The sequence below is a fragment of the Thalassophryne amazonica genome, chromosome 19 (assembly GCF_902500255.1).
Source record: "Thalassophryne amazonica chromosome 19, fThaAma1.1, whole genome shotgun sequence".
NCBI lineage: Eukaryota > Metazoa > Chordata > Actinopteri > Batrachoidiformes > Batrachoididae > Thalassophryne > Thalassophryne amazonica.
In genome coordinates, this window is record NC_047121.1 from 11,064,085 (window position 1) to 11,082,685 (window position 18,601).

At 42.2% G+C, this 18,601-nt stretch overlaps 1 long non-coding RNA gene across 1 annotated transcript; it reads right to left on the reverse strand.

The window, feature by feature from the left end:
- Positions 1–43: 43 nt before the first annotated feature.
- On the reverse strand, positions 44–14,506 carry LOC117501172. Its single transcript, XR_004557953.1, has 3 exons — positions 14,418–14,506; positions 4,530–4,537; positions 44–54 (listed from the first exon to the last, which is right to left on the reverse strand). It is a non-coding gene; the product is annotated as an uncharacterized LOC117501172 (long non-coding RNA).
- Between the last annotated feature and the right edge of the window lie 4,095 nt (positions 14,507–18,601).

Sequence of the window (18,601 nt, forward strand, 5' to 3'; positions counted from 1 at the left end):
TTGTGTACTGTTCCAACTCCGCAACACGGTTCTCCAGGTACACCAGATGCCGGTCTTTCTCGGCATTCTGGATCCGGAGAGCCTTCACTTCTTCCACCAGCTCCATAATGGATTTCTGCTGCATTTTAACAACAGAGATTTCCTCAGACAAAAAGTCCAGGGACTTTTTGATATCGTCTCCCTCCTCCGCCGTCAGTGCCTTCTTCGGACCCATGGTCAGATAACTCCGCGCTGGCACCACGGTAAAGCCGCGCCGGTGGAACTGCGCTGAAGCCAAGAGTAACGAGCCTGTTTGTTTTAAAAATGTAAGGAACAGAAAGTACAGATACTTGTGTGAAAATGTAATAAGTAGAAGTCAGAAGTAGGCAGAAAAATAAGTAATGGAGTAAAGTATAGATACCTAAAAAGTGTACTTAAGTACAGTAACGAAGTATTTGTACTTCGTTACTTGACACCTCTGGTTTTGTCATTCTGGGTTGTCAGCACCCGCAGCAGTTTGTCCATGTTGCATTGTTGAGGTCTGCTTAGTTGAAAACGCACTGAATCCAGTGTGATATCAAACCCACATCTGATAAATGTTCACGGTTTTAAGCCAATGACGTATTGTTCTCTTTGGTGGCACCTTGAGAAGTCGATGTGCCTTTTTTCACTTTGTAACTTATCTTTGGAGCCATTACGGGTCACTGATATCATATACCCCTACCCCCCAAGTAAAGTGTAACACGCTGCCATCTTCAGGTACAGCTCAGTCTGATGTGAACAGCTTGGCGGTTTCACTCAGCACAAATCACTTTTATGTTTTACCATTAGTTTAGTTCTGACTTAACCATGAATATTGATTAGAATAAAGGCAACAAATGAGGCACTCACTTCTTCTATTGGACTGCAATGTGATATCGTGACAGCAGATCTTTTCATCTTCCCACTAACAAGATGCTGCAGATATTTTTCCTTTTTTTTACAGTAACAGTTAACAATGTACATGTTTACAGTTGCCTAGCAAAGGCAAATCAGATAATATTTAGCGTGGACACATGCAGCTTATTTTTATTTTTTTTGTTGTTCCTCTTGGTGATTTTTTTTTTTTTTTTGACAATGTTATATAAATCTATCAGAACTGTGTTGCACAGAGAAGCTGCAGAATATAAAAGTACTCTGTCCATCACAATCTCACGGTTGGGTGTCTTTCTGCTTTGTGGTGTTGCTGTGTGGGTGGGTGTGCGTGTGCGTGGGTGGGTGGCTGCTGGCTTTTTTTATTGTCCGTGTGCCTGTGTGTGTGTGTGTGTGTGTGGGTGCGAGCTGTTTGTATGTGCTGCATGTGTGAAGAGAGGAGCAGGAAAGGAGCTGTTGAATTGCAGCAGCAGAGACTCAGACACAGACACACATAAAGTGGAACGCGTTCTGAATCAAGGCTGTATCTCCGGTGAAAGTCCTACATACTTACTGTACACTCTCGGCTTCGCCAAAAAGCATTCAAACTCCAGGAATAATGAAGACCCACCATGATTCCTGTCCAGACAGTCTGATGGTGTCTTCATAATGTGGCCCCAAGTGTGCACTGGGATTATTATTGTATTTTACAATCTGTGTGGAACCAATAGATGACCTGAATCAAAGCACTGAATGAGGCGTCCAAGTCTCTGGGTTCAGCCCGGTACACGTTGTGCCATCTTAGCCGTCTTATAGGTTCACCGTAGGCCGCACTGTGCCACATGGGTTAATTCAGCTGAGGTCGGGGTCCACGTTTGATGCGTGCAGCATGGACGATGTACAGTAACACAGGATTGTGGGAAACACTCAGAATGAAACATCATTACATCACCATGACAACGGAAAGAGAAGCTTGTATTTGCCAACAAATTACAAAAAAAATGTCACAAATGAGACAATAAGGCTCATTTTTGATAGCAAATTGGACAGACTTTATGTTTCTGGTGCTGTTATCGGCTGTTTAGAATCAAATTCCACACAGCACTTTTTATTTGTTTGTTTTTCTCCATCCCTTGCCTGCACATTTGTGCCTTAAAAAAACCCCATGACCACAGGGTATATTTTGTTATTTCATGCTCCACAACTTCAAACACTGTCTGATCTTTTCCCCAAGCTGTCTATACCACCACGTTTCATTCACAATGCTAAACTTCCATGTGGGACAGCTGAAAACTGCACAGTGTAGACTGTTGGTTTTAAAGACACACATCATTTGTATGTGACCAGAATGTCTCCAAATAACATTTTCTTCTGTATCTCAAATAGAAACAGAGATGTCTGGTTAGAGTCACTACACAGAGGTGTAAGTATGCAGGTACGTAACTCTGCAGAAGGAAGAAGATCTGAGGCTTTAGAGTCTTTGATGTTCACAGGCTTCCTGTATGTGTGTGAGACCTGGACACTAACCATTGACTTAAGACAGTGACTGGATGGCTAAAGAGAATCCTTTGGAAGTAGTTTATGCCAAAATGAGACCTGACTTTGTTCACATCTGAGGGAAAATACTGTTGTTTGAAGACTTTAATAGAGATCTTTTTATTATTAGTAGTAGTAGTAGTCAGGGTTGGGTAGGATTACTTTGAAATGTAATCCAAAAGTAATCAGATTACAAGTAATCCAAATGTATGTACATACATACATGTAATTCACATGTATTCTTTCAAAGTAATCCTACTCAACCTTGTTAGTAGTAGTAGTACAGGTGAACCCTGTTAACTCCTCTATGTGTAACTTGCTTTTCAGCTTTACTCATGATCAATTTGTGGACCCTGAAAATTTAGACACCTGTATAAAAACTGCTATGTATGTTTTTGGTCAACCTCATTAATTTGCAGTTTCAGATAACTTGTGGGTCAATTTTATTGACCCCAACTTGCGGGAGTTGACAAGGTTCAACTGTAGTAGTATTGGGTGTCAAAATTCAGCACCTCATCAGCATCGTGACACCTGGGTAACAGATCAAGTAGGGGATTTTCTGTTGTGGTGAAATACAGTGAGGACTTTCTGTGCTCTGTGGGCGCTACAGTAACCACAAAGGCCCAACAGGAACCCTGAACATGAGACAGCTAACAGGGCTCTGGTGAGAGAAGAAGTCCTCAACGGTGGATCAGAGGAACTGATGGCTTGTAACCCAATGGCTGTGAAAGCGAATGAAGGCTGTAGCAGGTCCTCAGACCCGATCATCTGGGATTTCCCAGCCATCAAATCCGGCTAAAGATCTGTCAAGGCAAGATCTGTCTGTCAGCGTGCAACAACATTCACCAAACAAACCCAAACACAGGCTTCTCTACATTGACCCTGGATGTAGATGCTCATCCACGAATCGATAAGACTATTTTTCTCGCCACCAAGGAATTGCCACAACACTGACAATTATTATTATTATTAATAATAATAATAAAAATAATGTTTTGCACTGTGTATATATTTGTACAAACTCAGACTCACGCTTTTGGCATTTTTGGATTAGTCTGCAAGCATCTTAAACCCTTCTGTCCTTATGCTGAAAATGTAAAAAAAAATGCCAGCCTCAACAACAGCATTAATTTCTCTGCCACATTAGATACAAAGAGATGCAGAGAGCATTGGGGTAGTAGTGTTTTGTCGCTGCTCTCGAGGCAGCACATGAATTTAAACCTAAACAGTGTCACACTGAGGATGTGGCTGATAAAATTCTCTGCTTTGGTACAGATGAAAACAGGACTTATCCCACAAATATCTTTACTGGCTTACATGAGAGCAAAACCAGAGGGCTGTTCTCCTGCAGACTCAAACCCTATGCCTAGACTGACAATGTCATAGGAAAACGGAAAAATCCCACCAGGTGTTCAGTTGAACAACTGGTACAGTGGATTTCATGCTGATAACAACACAGCCATGGCCAGTGGAGGCAGAGCTGCACTAACAAATTCTAAGCTGTATCCAAAGGGACACAGCAAACAAAGTGTGAGCAATTCTTTCCAAAAATGTTCACGCACCTAGAACATCAGAAGACTGAGGGCATAACCACACCAGCCCTGTAGGCTACAGAGCTGGTGGCTCTCACTCCCAGCTCATCACATTTTGAAGCAAAAGGTTCGTTTTGATTTGATCCACCGACATCAATAGCCTTTTTGCTTAACGATGCCCTTATCGGTCCTTCAGAGCGGCCGTTGTTTTTAAGGGTGTTTGTCGGGAAAAGGATCATGTCATGTTGATTACAGAACCCCTGTGTGGCTCTTCTTTGAAGGTTGAAGCAATTAAGCATTGATCAACCCGCTGCTTCATTGGTATTTTGTTTAATTTCACTTTATCTTAATTTTTCCCTGCTAAAACCCCAAAGAGCATATGTCTGTGAGTAATATTTGCCTTTTTTTATGTTAAACCGACCTGTTATGGTCTTCTGAAACAGTTGATAGATGTATTTTATAACTTAAAAATGGGACTGATGCTAACATGTTAGCATGTTTATGGCGTTTTCAATGTTAAAGGCACCCTGCTCAGAGTGCCTCTCATTGACATCTCTGTTATTCTGGCATTGTGGGATAGCTCACGCCCACAGTTTGAGCTCGCTGGACCAGTTTCACTACACTGCTCAGCGTGCTGCTCTTGTTGGAGCGACAACACACAGAATGTGTCTCTTCCCAGATAGATCTCTTTCAGTGCAGCTTCTTGTTCTGACTTCTAACACCCAAGTCTTTCATCACCAACTATAAATGGTAATCAAAAGATTCCAATCGTATCTTTCTGAACTCTTCCACATCAAACTCCATCATGTCAATGTTTACAATAACCGGTGAAGTTGCTCATGAACTTTAAGTTTCTTAGATATTTATTACGGCCACTCTTAAAAGTTATCTTTATAATTTTATTACTGGTAAATTTTAGAATTGATTTAGAAGAGATATACTCATTATCTTACAGGAATTTATCACAATTATCTGAGAACTACTTTTTGCGCAGGAATTCATCAAGCACATCAGCTGCAGACGCGTACTAACACAGAATACAACTGGACGGTTGTTCAGCCATAACGAGAGCGTCCACTTTTAGCTTGCCATAAGCTAAGCTAGTGGCACTCGTGAGTGTGTGTGTGTGTGTGTGTGTGTGTGTATTGAAGTCAGTGGCGGCTGGTGAAAAACAGTCTTGGTGGGGCTGCTGTGCCAATAGATTCCCTTGCCTTGTCCAGTACAGGCATTCAAGAGAACAGTCAGAAAATTACTACAATTCCACAATAATCATTTCATGTCCTTCTCAAAATCAGCAGTTTTACAGATAAAGTTAACCATTTACAGCTATATTAGGCCCCATTTCTACTTTGGAAGGGAACAGTATCAAATACAACACTCAAGTTCTTGAGCAAAGAACATTTCACCATTTGACACCAATTACATACATAGTACACCAAACTGTACTGCACTGCCATTATCTTCAGACAAACAGATCCTGGGGTTCACAATGACACCGACCTTAACAAAATAGAAAATATCACCAAATTTACACTCTTTCAAAATGTGGAAAAATTCTTCAATTGACAAATGAACATTATGTACATATTACAATGTTCACACCACCTTCAGAGAGAGAGAGAGTGTGTGTGTGTGTGTGTGTGTGAGAGAGAGAGAGAGAGAGAGAGAGAGAGAGAGAAAATTAAGGTAATATTTTGCATGAACATTACTGAGTGGAATGGAGGCAAACTAAAGAAGCTTGAAAAACTTAAATTAAATAACTTGACTAACTAATAACACCAAAACCTTTAAATTCAATTGGTTAAAATTAATTAACAGTGTAGAGGACAAAGCAAATTAAGTATACAAAACCACTTAATTAAATGCGTTGCTAAACTTGGGTTTGTCTTACTATAAGTGTCTTGTGTGTACTCAGTGGCTGAGTTAGAATTTCTTTAAAAAATGTGCAAATTGCTATTTTAGGTTTTTGTTTTGTTTTGTTTTTAAACTGAGCAAATAATTTGTTTTAGACTGTGGAATACTCCAAAGAATATTTCACTTCTGTGAACTGATCCTCGTAACGTGTAAAGTGAAATCAAAATACCAGCAAGGCTGCAGCTTTGAACACTGTTACAAACAACCCCGGCCTCCCTTATTACCATTATAACTGGTCTGCTGTCCCAATAAAGATCACAGCTTTGACCCCCGAAAACAAACAAAAAAACATCACTCATTCGTTTTATCTTAAATTTTCACTCTTGTTTCCACACCAGGAGCAACATTCGGGAATAAATCCGAGCAGCTCGTCACCTGAGCTGAAGTGGATCCAGAGGAGTCAGTCCGCAGCTGGCAGAGGTGGATGCGCTTCTTTCCCCCGCAGTAAAGAGCGCAGATCAGCAGCCTCCGTGACGTCTGCGCGCTGACAGTGTGAATGAAGCCTGACACGGTTTATAACGAGTCAGACAAACGTCTCTCCTCCAACTGGGATGTGCAATTGTCATTAAACCACAAGAAAGATCTGATGTGCGCACCTCCATGCGCCTCCAAAAGGATCCCCGCCAAACTTTGGTGTCATTGATTTGATTAGTTTTGTCCTGTTTTAAACCTCCGAAGAGTTCTTCAACTTACTCCAGTAAAACACACGGAGACAAAATAAAAATAAATAAATATAACCTAAACGTCGTCATCACCATCATCTCTTCCTGCCTGACTGACTGACAGCTGCAGCGTCACGTGTATCACTGACTGTAGCAATCTAACGTTCCCGCATTTTTGTAGCAAGGGCTAAAATTCCGGCGCCCCAAAGCCATTAATTTTGGCAATGTTGATTTGCCAAATATTTATTCATTTTCCCTAGCAACTACATACAATTGGTTATTTCGCTGCACTTCAAGGGCGCTTTGAATGAGCGCCCAAGACGAGGAATGATACGTTCTCTGCTTCTGTCGGTGGAAATGCACTGTTGAATGAGAGTCAGTTGGAGGAAGTGTTGTTTTAATCATTCATATTACATGTAGGCACATACTATTAAGTAAAACTGACATTGATAATACTTTTTAAATATATATTATGACTTTTCCTCTCCACATCTAGGAGGGCAGGGCCCGAGCGCCCCCTATGGGCCAGCCGCCACTGGTTGAAGTTAGTATTAAGCTATTCGCAACTCAGCACGTTTGTGTGCATTTTTCTTCATTTTCTATATAATAATTAATGGCTTGGCGTTTATTGTGGTAAAAGAGTCAAATGTATTACAAATTGTAATATTTTAAAATGTTTTTATTTATTTATTTATTAATAATAATAATAGCAACAACAACAATAGTAATAGGGGGTAGTAACAGGGGGTCGTTTTGACCGTTGGGGTTTTTCTGTAATTATTGTATGGCCTTGCCTTACAATATAAAGTGCCTTGGGGCAACTGTTTGTTGTGATTTGGCGCTATATAAATAAAATTGATTTGATTTGATTTAATAAAAACTAATAATGCGACAATACAATTTTAGAGACAAGAGACAAAAAGAACCTAATTAAAAAAACATAACAGAAAATATAAAACCAACTAACAATGAACATAAATAAATAAATATAGAAATAAATAACTGTTTCCTGTAAACACCTAGTGACTCTTACACCTCCATTTCATCCCTGTTTTATTTAAGTTTCATGACAGTTTGTTTTGGTCAAACCATATTTTCAGTTTGTTAATTTCTTCAGTGATTTCCTCCAGAACTTTCTGCCAAGCTAGAAAACTGCTGCATCCTAGTAAAAGCAGAATACTACTGGAATGAATTTGGAATGAGGAAAGTTGGGTTTTTTTCTCACCAAAATGGATGCTGCACTCACTGCAGTTTATTGTCTGGAATAGCCACAGATTGCAGTTGAGAGCTTCTAAAATTCAAACATTTTCGTGCAGGTGGTGTTGGGGCGTAATTTTGGGTTACATCTTTTTTTGTTTTTCACCACTTTCATCCTGGAATATGTCAATCGTAAGTCACCTTTGTGCAGATTAAAGTCACTAACTGGGACTCCTGTCTTGTGAGAAAGAAACAAGAATCGTCCTCCATTCCATTCACACAGCTCCAAACTCTGCGTGGCTCTCTGCCGAGTCAAGTTAGAATGATAGAGTCCTGTCAGAATTAATAAATTCAAAGCAAAACATTGTTTAAATCAAGTGACACCTCTTTCCAAATGTTGTAATACAAACAAACTGCAATCGATCAAAATGTTTTTTCCTCCCAAAATGAGATGTGCAGCAGCCGGCGGAGCTCAGCTCAGATGTATGGAAAGACATTTATGCCAAAATGTCTGAAAGGAAATGCTTTTGACAAAACTACATATTTTATTTATTTTTATTTATGTCCAGAGATCAAGGATACAGTGACCAATTTCATATTTATTTACTTTAAGACTCAATAAAATGTTGTTGACATAGAAAACCTCTAAAGCCTACTTTTAGTATACAGAAAATTCATAAGGGAATCGATAACGAATCGGATCGATAAGCAGAATCGTTAACGGCATCAATATTGATAAGATCTTATCAATACCCATCCCTACATTAACTTGTGTGTTGGTTTTTACATATAATAAACCAGTCAATCAGTGATGAGCTGAGGCTCATTTTCCCATAATGCCTTTTGGTATCTGTGTGTTAATGTTCAAACTGTCAGAATTAGTGCATTATTTTAAAATTAAAAGATATGTGTTATATTTTTATTTGGTAAAAATGACAGAGTTGACATTAATGTAGATAAACTATCTGGATTAATTTGGTTTATAAATCAAAACCACAAGTCAAACCTGCTTTTCTTTTCATGACTTCTGTGTCATGTCTGAACCACTGTATGTTGAATGCAAATTACTTTTTTGTAGCAGCCTGGCAGCCAGGTCCCTTCTGCTGGGGCAGAGTTGAGCTCAGCTCCTCACAGCTGTCTGACTGTTGCAATACACGTAGCAGACAGGAACCAATATGTATGATTTTAGGGTTTAATAAATGTTTTTGACTGTTACTAACTATGCCGGAAAAAAAAAATAGTGGACTAAGTTAGCAGAAATAAATTTAGCGGAAGCTAATTAGTCCACTGATGGTTTCTGAAGTTAGCTTAAAAGCTGGTAACAAGAAAATTAGCAGGTTAGCAGGTTAGCGGAACTGTGCCCACCACTGTTTTTGGAAAATAAATAACAATAAAATAAGAGGTAACTCATTTTGAAATAAATTAAGCAAACAGTTGCAGCCTAATAACTTTGAAAAATAACATAAAAATCAGTGAGGTTGTATTTTTATTCTGACTGGAGTTCATTTTAGTGTGATGAAGTCATCCTGTTTTTTCTCCTCCTCAGTCATGTTTTGCTCTTGAACAAATTAAACACCTTCGGAAAATAACAACATATTAAAGTTCAAAGTTATCACCTCCTTCATGTCATCCCCATCAGGGTTTTTTAACGCACATATACACGGACAGACGGATCCCTCCGAACCACCATTTCAATGGACCAGCTAAGTGACCCAGTAAAGGTTCCAGAAAAGGGTTTGTTTGTAATTGATAAAAAGTGGCTCCTCCTTATTATTATTCTTCCTTTTAAACATATTAATAATTGGCTTCAAATTTCATCATTAAATTCTAATCAAATTTATTCACTTAAAGTCTTTAAGCTTTATATCTCTCTATCTCTTTCAACATCTCATGAGTGAGTAAGAAAATTGTTTCCATGAATGAACTTATTTAATCACTGTCCCCTAAAATGCCAGTAAACTGTTCATTACTTGTAAATAAAGTGTAAATATTTCTGCTGTGGTTCATTTTGTGTTCAGAAGGAAACCCTTGGTTAATCGTATTGAGAATTCACTTTCAGATCAGAGACTGATTTAATTAAATTGGTACTGATTAATTCATTTGACACTGATAAATTAATGAATGTTTAAATTAAAGTACCTATGCTATAAATAGGTGGTGCCCCGAATAATAATTAAATAATAACTATTAAACCCTAAATTGTTAATTATTTTGGTGAATCATCAGATGGGGCCTAACCCAATCTAATTCAATTTGGGAGTTTAACTGCTTAATCACTACCCTCTTATGGGGCTCCGGTGTGAGCCGATCTGGATTTAACTAAATGGTTACATCTTTATGGTCCCCTGTGTGGAGGCTCTAATAAATAAATACACTACATTCTTTTGGTCCCCTGTTGTGAGGCCTAAATATCTGTAAATAAATAAATATGCCACATTCTTTTCGTGCTCCTGTGTGGAGCTTTATTAAATATCCGCTACATATATTTATTGGTTCTCTGTGTGAGGCCTGAATATTTGTAAATTACATTACACACATATGCCTGATTTTTATTCAATAATCACTCATCTTCAACTGCTTATCTGGGATCAAGTCGCAGGGGCAACAGCTCCAGCAGGGGACCCCAGATTCCCTTTCCCGGCTCACATTAACCACCTCTGTCTGGGGGATCCCGAGGCGTTCTCAGGCCAGTGTGGAGATATAACCTCTCCACCTAGTCCTGGGTCGTCCCCGGGGTCTCCTCCCAGATGGATGTGCCTGGAACGCTTCCCGGAGGTGTTCCAGGCACAGGGGTATCCTTACCAGATGCCCGAACCACCTCAGCTGGCTCATTTCAATGCTGAGGAGCAGCGGCTCTGCTCTGAGCTCCCCATGGATGACTGAACTTCTCACCCCATCTCCAAGGGAGACACCAGCCACCCTCCTGAGGAAACCCATTTTGGCCGCTTGTACCCACAATCTAGTTCTTTCATAACCCAACCCTCATGATCATAGGTGAGAGTAGGAATGAAGATTGACCAGTAGATCGAGAGCTTTGCTTTTTGGGTCAGCTCCCTTTTTGTCACAACAGTATGGCAGAGAGAATACAATACCGCACCTGCTGTGCCGATTCTCTGGCCAATCTCTTGCTCCATTGTCCCCTCACTCCGGAGTAGGCAATCCATCGGTTTCCTGTTGAGAACCATGACCTCAGATTTAGAGGTGCTGATCCTCATCCCAGCCGCTTCACACTCGGCTGCAAACTGACCCATTGAGTGTTGATGAAGCCAACAGGACCACATCATCTGCAAAAAGCAGTGATGAGACCCTGAGCCCACCAAACTGGAAACCCTCCTCCCCCCGACTACCCTCAATATCCTGTCCATGAATATCACAAACAGGATTAGTGACAAGGCGCAACCCTGGTGGAGGCCAACCTCCACTGGAAACGAGTCCGACTTACTGCCGAAAACCCAAACACAGCTCTCGCTTTGTGAGTATAGAGATTGGATAGCGCTGAGAAGGGACCCCCTTAAGCCCAGGTTACACATAGACGGTTTTGTCCGCAGGTAGTACGTAGACCGAAGTTCGCAGTAGTTCCGGCTGTTTTCGTGGTGGAAAGGGGCAGAGCATTTCGCCGGCATTTTGAGCGCCTTACTAGCCGCAAATACGCGGATAAAATGCCGCTAAATCTGCCGAATAAAGCGGAGTTTTGACGCCGTAGCATCCGGCACACGTCAGGCAACGGAGGTTAATACTCAGTTATATCCTTTACAACTGCAGGTTAAGACGCGCGTGAGAACGGCGGTGTTCTGCTGCTGCCGATAATGCCCTGTGTACCGCTGGATTTATCCAGAGAAATCCTGCGTTACTCCAGGAACTTTTGCTTATAGGCACCGCCCCCAGAGTATAATAGGCTGAAGCAGCTGTCAGTGCAGGGGGAGGGAGTGACAGGGAGCTCACCTCTCAGCCTTTTCTTTTCTCTCTTTTTCCCCTCCTCAATGTGTTGCTCGTTTCCACCACAGGGCTACTCCTGAACCAGACCTCTTGGTAAGTCCTTGCTGCTGCCAATTTTATTTCAGGAGGTATACTGGAGCTTCTCTGCAAAAATATCTGGAGCTGGCCAAGAGTGAGAGACCTGTATGCAGCACGCTAGCGTTTTTATACTGACCGCCGCCTATCGGCCGTTTGGAACTCCATTAACCGGGAAGTGGCGTTTAGAACAGCATACTGTCCGCTAGCGCTGCCGTTTTGTCTGCCTCTGTCACCGGTTAAAACGCCTTTGAGGACGCCAATGTGGGCTCTATCGCCGTTTTACACGCCGTTGGTTATGGATATAACGCAGGCCGCCAATTACGGCGGTGTAAACTGCGGCACTACAGGAAGGGGTGGGATGACACGGCGATTAAAAAGTATCAAACGCCGTTGTTTGCGTTGTCTCCGTCGTCAGGCTACTTCTCCGGCAGCGCTCCCGGAATTATTCGACATGTTGAATAATTTTTTCGACGATTCCCGGTGAAGCCGGAACCAAACCACGCCCCCGTGCGCCTGCGTTAACTATGGCGTTTGATCCCTAAAACGGCCCAGAGGGGGCAAAATCTCTGCCGGGACGCTTCCGGGAGAGTTTACCGTCTATGTGTAAATGGGGCTTTACTCCATTCTCCCACAGCAACCCCCACAGTATCTCCTGGGGTACCTGATCATACACCTTCTCCAAGTCCACAAACACATGTAGAGTGGACGGAATACTCCCAGACCCCCTCCAGGATCCTTGTTAAAGTGAAGAGCTGGTCGGTTGCTCCATGACCAGGACGGAACCTGCATTGTGCCTCTTCAATCAGAGGTTTGACTACTGGCCAAAGCCTCCTTTCCAGCACCCTGGAGTAGACTTATTCAATATTCTCCTTTTTTTTGAGGGAATTTTGATGATTTATTTTGTCTGTGATGATGCTTAATGCATAAAATGACATCAATGTCATCTCATGAATTCAGTATAATTGTCTGGGAGAAGTGCACATCGTGTGAACAGGACGGTACCGTCAGAACCCCACCGGTGGAGAAAGTGGAACGAGAAATAAGGTGGTTCCACAGTTTTGTTTTTTGCCAAACATGTTGCTCCACACTCAGGTTACAACTCTCCCTCTCTGCTCTGCGCTTGCCGTCTCACATGCACTGATGTTCTCACCCTACTACAGAAGAACGTAGCGTCTGAGCCCACAACAAAGCTCTCGCCTTCGTGAAGATACTCCGTATGATTGGTTGCTCTCAAAGACGCTACAGTTACGTCACAGCATCACTCAGACTGAAATCCTCTGAGATTTTCAAATTAATAGATGCAGGAAGGACAGGAAGGAAAAAAAGATTCATGGACACAGAGCCTTTACAGTACAGTGAGCTGCTGTGGAGGAGTTAAAGAGTCGCGGGTTGCAGACCCCTGACAGTAGTAGGAATGTACAAGTGTAATGTAGACAGGCTGTCCCAGTCACAAACTACAATGCCATGGTGGCTTAGTGGTTAGCACTGATGCATCACAGCAAGAAGGTCATGGGGTCGCTTCCCACCCTTTGTGTGTGGAGTTTGCATGTTCTCCCTGTGTCTGTGTGGGTTTCCTCCCACTATCAAATATCATGCTTATTAAGGGTCGTAAATGATGCATTATGCACGTTATCTTGACAGCGGGCTCGTAATGCACGGCACTGGCGTGTGTCGGACATCATCTTGCTGTTCATATTGTGTTAAATCTCAGTACAAGCCAGGGTGATGTGCACAGAGGGGCTGGAGTACACGTCCTTGTTGCTAATGAGCATGTTGTGGCCATGTTACAGGCATTTCATAAATTCAACTAATCAAAGGGGCGCCTGCTGTCATTGTTAACCCAGAGCGAGCCAAATTGTACTTCATTATTATTAAGAGGAGGCACTGAGAAGTCACAGAGTTTATGGTGAGGGAATGATTTTACACCTACGATGCACACATACATTACTGCAAAATTCTGGAATTGCTGGACTTCATACAAATTCCTGAATGAATGGAAGTACAGAGACTCATCGCATGTACGTAGTTGTAACCCAGGTTCAAACCTAAGCCCCCCTGGAGAAATCAGACAAGATATTGACTAAGCAAGTGAGCAAAGGAAGGAAGATTTAAATCGGCCTAACTGAGATAAATTGAGAACTAATAGAGGAATTAAGTTAACTTAGTTTTAAAGGAAACTCCAGATAAAAAAAACCTTAGACTTGATAAAAAGAGACCTAGTGTTCTACTGATTCAACTAAAGTAGGTTGAACCCAGTCCTCTTAACCATCTATGCAACAGTGAGTTGTACTGGGGAACATCTTGCATGACTGGAGCTATCAGATGGTTATTGTAAATATTGTATATATTGTTGTAGTTCGCAGTCCGGATAGGATTGAACTGTTTCAGGTGATGGACTCAAACGCTGGGAACAAGGAAAAGAACTGGTGGTGAATGAAAAGAGATTTATTTACAATAAATAAATAAACAAAAGGTGCTGTGCTGGGGATGCCTGCGGAATGAAGAGACGGCCCGCTTGTAGCGGTGGAAATTAGGGAGCTGTAGGTGAACCCGAGCCAGACTTGAAAATTAGATAACAAGCTGGAGTCCTGGAGTATATGGAGGTATATGGAAAGGCAGACAAAGGCAGCCCATGACATATATGGAGTGTTTTTGTTTTCTTTTTCAACTACAAAGACATCGGCCGTTCAACATTCTTTCAGTCTGTGGTCTTATTTATTCTTTGATTGTATCTATACACCCCCCTTACTTGCAAACTGCTCCTATGAATGTAGCACTGGTCCAAGCCACCTGTGGGTCTCTCACTAGTGGTGGTACACAGTCCTGCAATTTCTCAGTCTTGCGCTCCTGAAATACACTGTGCAATATTTCAACCTGGTCTATGGTGTAAAACCTTTCTGGTGCCAGAGTGTAAATTATATTGTTTTTTAGCGGACCATTAAAACTGCAGTTGTGTCTGGTGGAAGCCAGCAGTGACCTCGGTACTGCGCTACACACAACTTTATACTGGGTAGCAGAGTGGGTGATTGAGACATTTTGGGCTTGACCCAGACAGTCAGACATGGTTCTGCATTCTGAGAAACCAACATTTCATGTGAATGTGTGAAGTTTTGACTCACTGGGTGCAATACTGAGAAATGTTGGTGAACCACACCCTACTTTTTTCTGGCTCAGGCTGAAAACTTCTCAACCACCTCTCATACATCTACTTGAAAACTTGAAATCTTACTCAGCATACCATGAGTTGTTCTTATATAACAATAGCTAAACACTGAAAATGTGACTGTGACTGAGATGACATTTATGGTCATTGCTGTGTATGTTTTATGTTATTCTTTCTTTAACCACTTTAATTAGTTAATTGTAATTGAGTGTAAAAAAATGAAATGAAAAAATGATGACAGGGGTCTGAAATATCTAACGTAAGCTAACCGCTAGCGAAAATGCTAGCCACTCCTAAGATTTTACACAGGAGTAAAATAATTACTTAAAATTCACAGCAGTTCGACTGAAAAACGAAAAGAAGTATTAAATGGGTAAAAAAGAAACAGCTATAAAAAGTAACGACGGAGAGGGGAGGGGTCGACCTAGCTAGCGAAAGCTAACCGCTAGTGAATGCTAACTGCTAGCGATTCACAACAGGACTGTTGATAAATAACGTTCAGCGTAGATACAATTAATAACCAGAAGAGTGCTAAACAGTGCTGGTGGAAATGCTGCTTCCGCCTCCTGAGGCATCGGATGGTTTGCCAGAATTTCTTCGAGGCCGACCGATAGTCCTCCTCCATGGCCTCCCCGAACTCCTCCCAGACCTGAGTTTTTGCCTCTGCGACCATACGGCTGTGGCATGCTTAGCCTGCTGGTACCTGTCAGCTGCCTCCGGGATCCCACCTACCAGCAAAGACAAATAGGACTCCTTCAGCTTGACGGCATCCCTTACTTCTGGCGTCCACCACTGGGTTCAGGGATTGCAGCCACGACAGGCACCAGAGACCTTGTGACCGCAGCTACTAGCGGCCGCATTGACAATGGAGGTGGAGAACATGATCCACTCGGACTCCATGTCTCCAACCTACCCTGGGATCTGGGAGAAGCTCTCCTGGAGGTGGGAGTTGAAGACCTCGCTGACAGAGGGTTTTGCCAGTTGTTCCCAGCAGACCCTCATGATACGTTTGGGCCTGCTTGGTCTGACCGGCTTCCTCCCCTCCCAGCGGTTCCAACTCACCACCAGGTGGTGATCGGTTGACAGCTCAGCCTCTCTCTTCACTCGAGTGTCTGAGACACATGGCCGAAGGTCAGATGATACGACTAGAAAGTTGATCATCGACCTCTGGCTCAGGGTGTCCTGGTGTCACGTGCACTTGTGGACACCCTTGTGCTCGAACATGGTGTTCGTGATGGACAAACTGTGACTAGCACAGAAGTCCAACAACTGAACACCACTCGGGTTCAGATCGGCAAGGCCGTGCTTCTTGATCACCCCCTCCAAGTCTCACTGTCGCCGCCCACGTTGGCGTTGAAATCCCCCAGGAGAACAATGGAGTCCCCAGTTGGAGCGCTATCTAGTACCCCTCCCAGGGACTCCAAGAAGGTCAGGTATTCTGCACTGCCACTCGGCCCATAGGCCGAGACAACAGTGAGAGACCTGTCCCCGACCTGAAGGCGTAGGGACGCGACCCTCTCGTTCACCGGAGTGAATTCCAACACATGGCGACTGAGCTGGGGAGCAATAAGCAATGCAACCCCAGCTCTCCGCCTCTCCCTGTGGGCAACGCCAGAAAAGTGGAGCGTCCAGCCCCTCTCCAGGAGTTGGGTACCAGAGCCCAAGCTGTGCATGGAGGTGAGCCCAACTATCTCTAGTCGATATCTCACAACCTCCCACACAAGCTCAGGCTCCTTCCCCCCCAGCGAGATGACATTCTACGTCCCAACAGCCAGGGGCTGTGACCACAAAGTGAGATCTTGCATGGAATCCCAGACCAAGGGAGATTTACAGTCATCTTGTGTTTCTTCCACTTTCTAATAAATAATCATAACAGTTGTTGTCTTCTACCAAACTGCTTGCCTGTTGTCCTGTAGTCCATCCCAGCCTTGTGCAGGTCTACAGTTTTGTCCCTGGTGTCCTTAGACAGCTCTTTGGTCTTGGCTATGGTGGACAGGTTGGAGTGTGATTGATTGAGTTTGTGAACAGGTGTCTTTTATACAGGTAACAAGTTCAAACAGGTGCAATTAATACAGGTAAAGAGTGCAGAATAAGAGGGCTTCTTAAAGAAAAATTAACAGGTCTGTATGAGCCAGAATTCTTGCTGTTTGGTAGGTGTTCAAATACTTATTTGCAGCAGTAACATACAAATAAATTATTAAAAAATTATACATTGTGATTTCCGGATTTTTTTTTTTTAGATGACTGCTGGGATAGGCTCCAGCCCCCCGCGACCCTTAATTGGACTAAGCGGTAGAAGATGGATGGATGGATGGATGTCTCTCACAGTGGACATGCACCTAAGATGAAAATTTCAGAACCCTCCATGATTTCTAAGTGGGAGAACTTGCAAAACCGCAGGGTGTTCAAATACTTACTTTCCTCACTGTACATACATTGCCTTTTATACATGATGTGGAGGAAATGACTAAAATTGCTGAATAAAGGTTAGAAAATTATATTTTGTGTGTCTATCTGTATTCTGTAAAGTAGTAACTTCAGTTTTACTGCCAGAATGCTTTGTCGTGGTAATTATCGCACCATTTGTTTAGCGATTCAATATGAAGTCTCACTTTAATAAGTCTCAATTTATCCCTTTTTAATGAGCTTCAGGTCGTGGCTGGCGTGGCTGTTTCATTATATTTTAAATTTTCGCAGATAAGCTCTCCATAAAAGCAGTGCTGCAGGTGTGTTAAGAGCAGTCTTTAATATTAATATCTTTAATATGCGAGCGTGTGAAGCTCTCACTTTCACCCCTGATTATTTCCCATCTTTAACTTCATAATTAAATTAATTAATCAGACTAGTATCTCGTGTCGTGGCAGACATAGTGTGTTTGACAAACTGATGGTATTATTTTCTATCTTGCTTCACAACATTTGGACTGGGACAAACAAATTAATTCAAGTCTATTATATAAATAATCTGATCCTCTTCTGTATTTGTTTTGACAAATATTGGCTGTAAAAATATGGGAGTGAGTTTGAATAAATGTAACAGCATGGAAAATGCAGATTTATCCTGAAACTCTTTTCAAAACATTGATCATGCCCACATTGATTTCTATTTATGGCTGGTTGTCAGACGCTAACCACGATGGTGGCGCTCTGGCAATAGCCAGCGAATGAGCAGATCGCCGCGTCTCCATCTAGTGAGCGAATAAAAATTGATGGTATTTACATATGTGCATATTTGCAGACAAAAGAAAAACAATAAATTAATAAATGTGAGTAACAGATATGTGAAACAAATGGTGACCATCAAAAACCTTCATCTTCCCTGTACCCTGTCAAAACTATGTTTTTGTACCGCTGTTTGAACTGGGTCATGCTTGGACTTTGCTTGAGCTCTGCCCAAACCCGTTTCACAGTTTCACTCTACATATTGATATACAAAATGTTTTTAATGTTGTCCAAACCCCTAGATGTTTTAGTTTATACCCCCCCCCCCCCGATTATATTCCCTATCAAATCAAATCAAATCAATTTCATTTATATAGCGCCAAATCACAACAAACAGTTGCCCCAAGGCGCCTATCTCTGTTAAAAAACAATTTTTGAATATTCCTGGGAAGTAGATTATTTGCTGCTTGATACATGATTTGTGCTGGGAGCATGCACCACAGAACCACCTTGGTACCTGGATGCCAACCACCCAGACACACAACTGGTCCA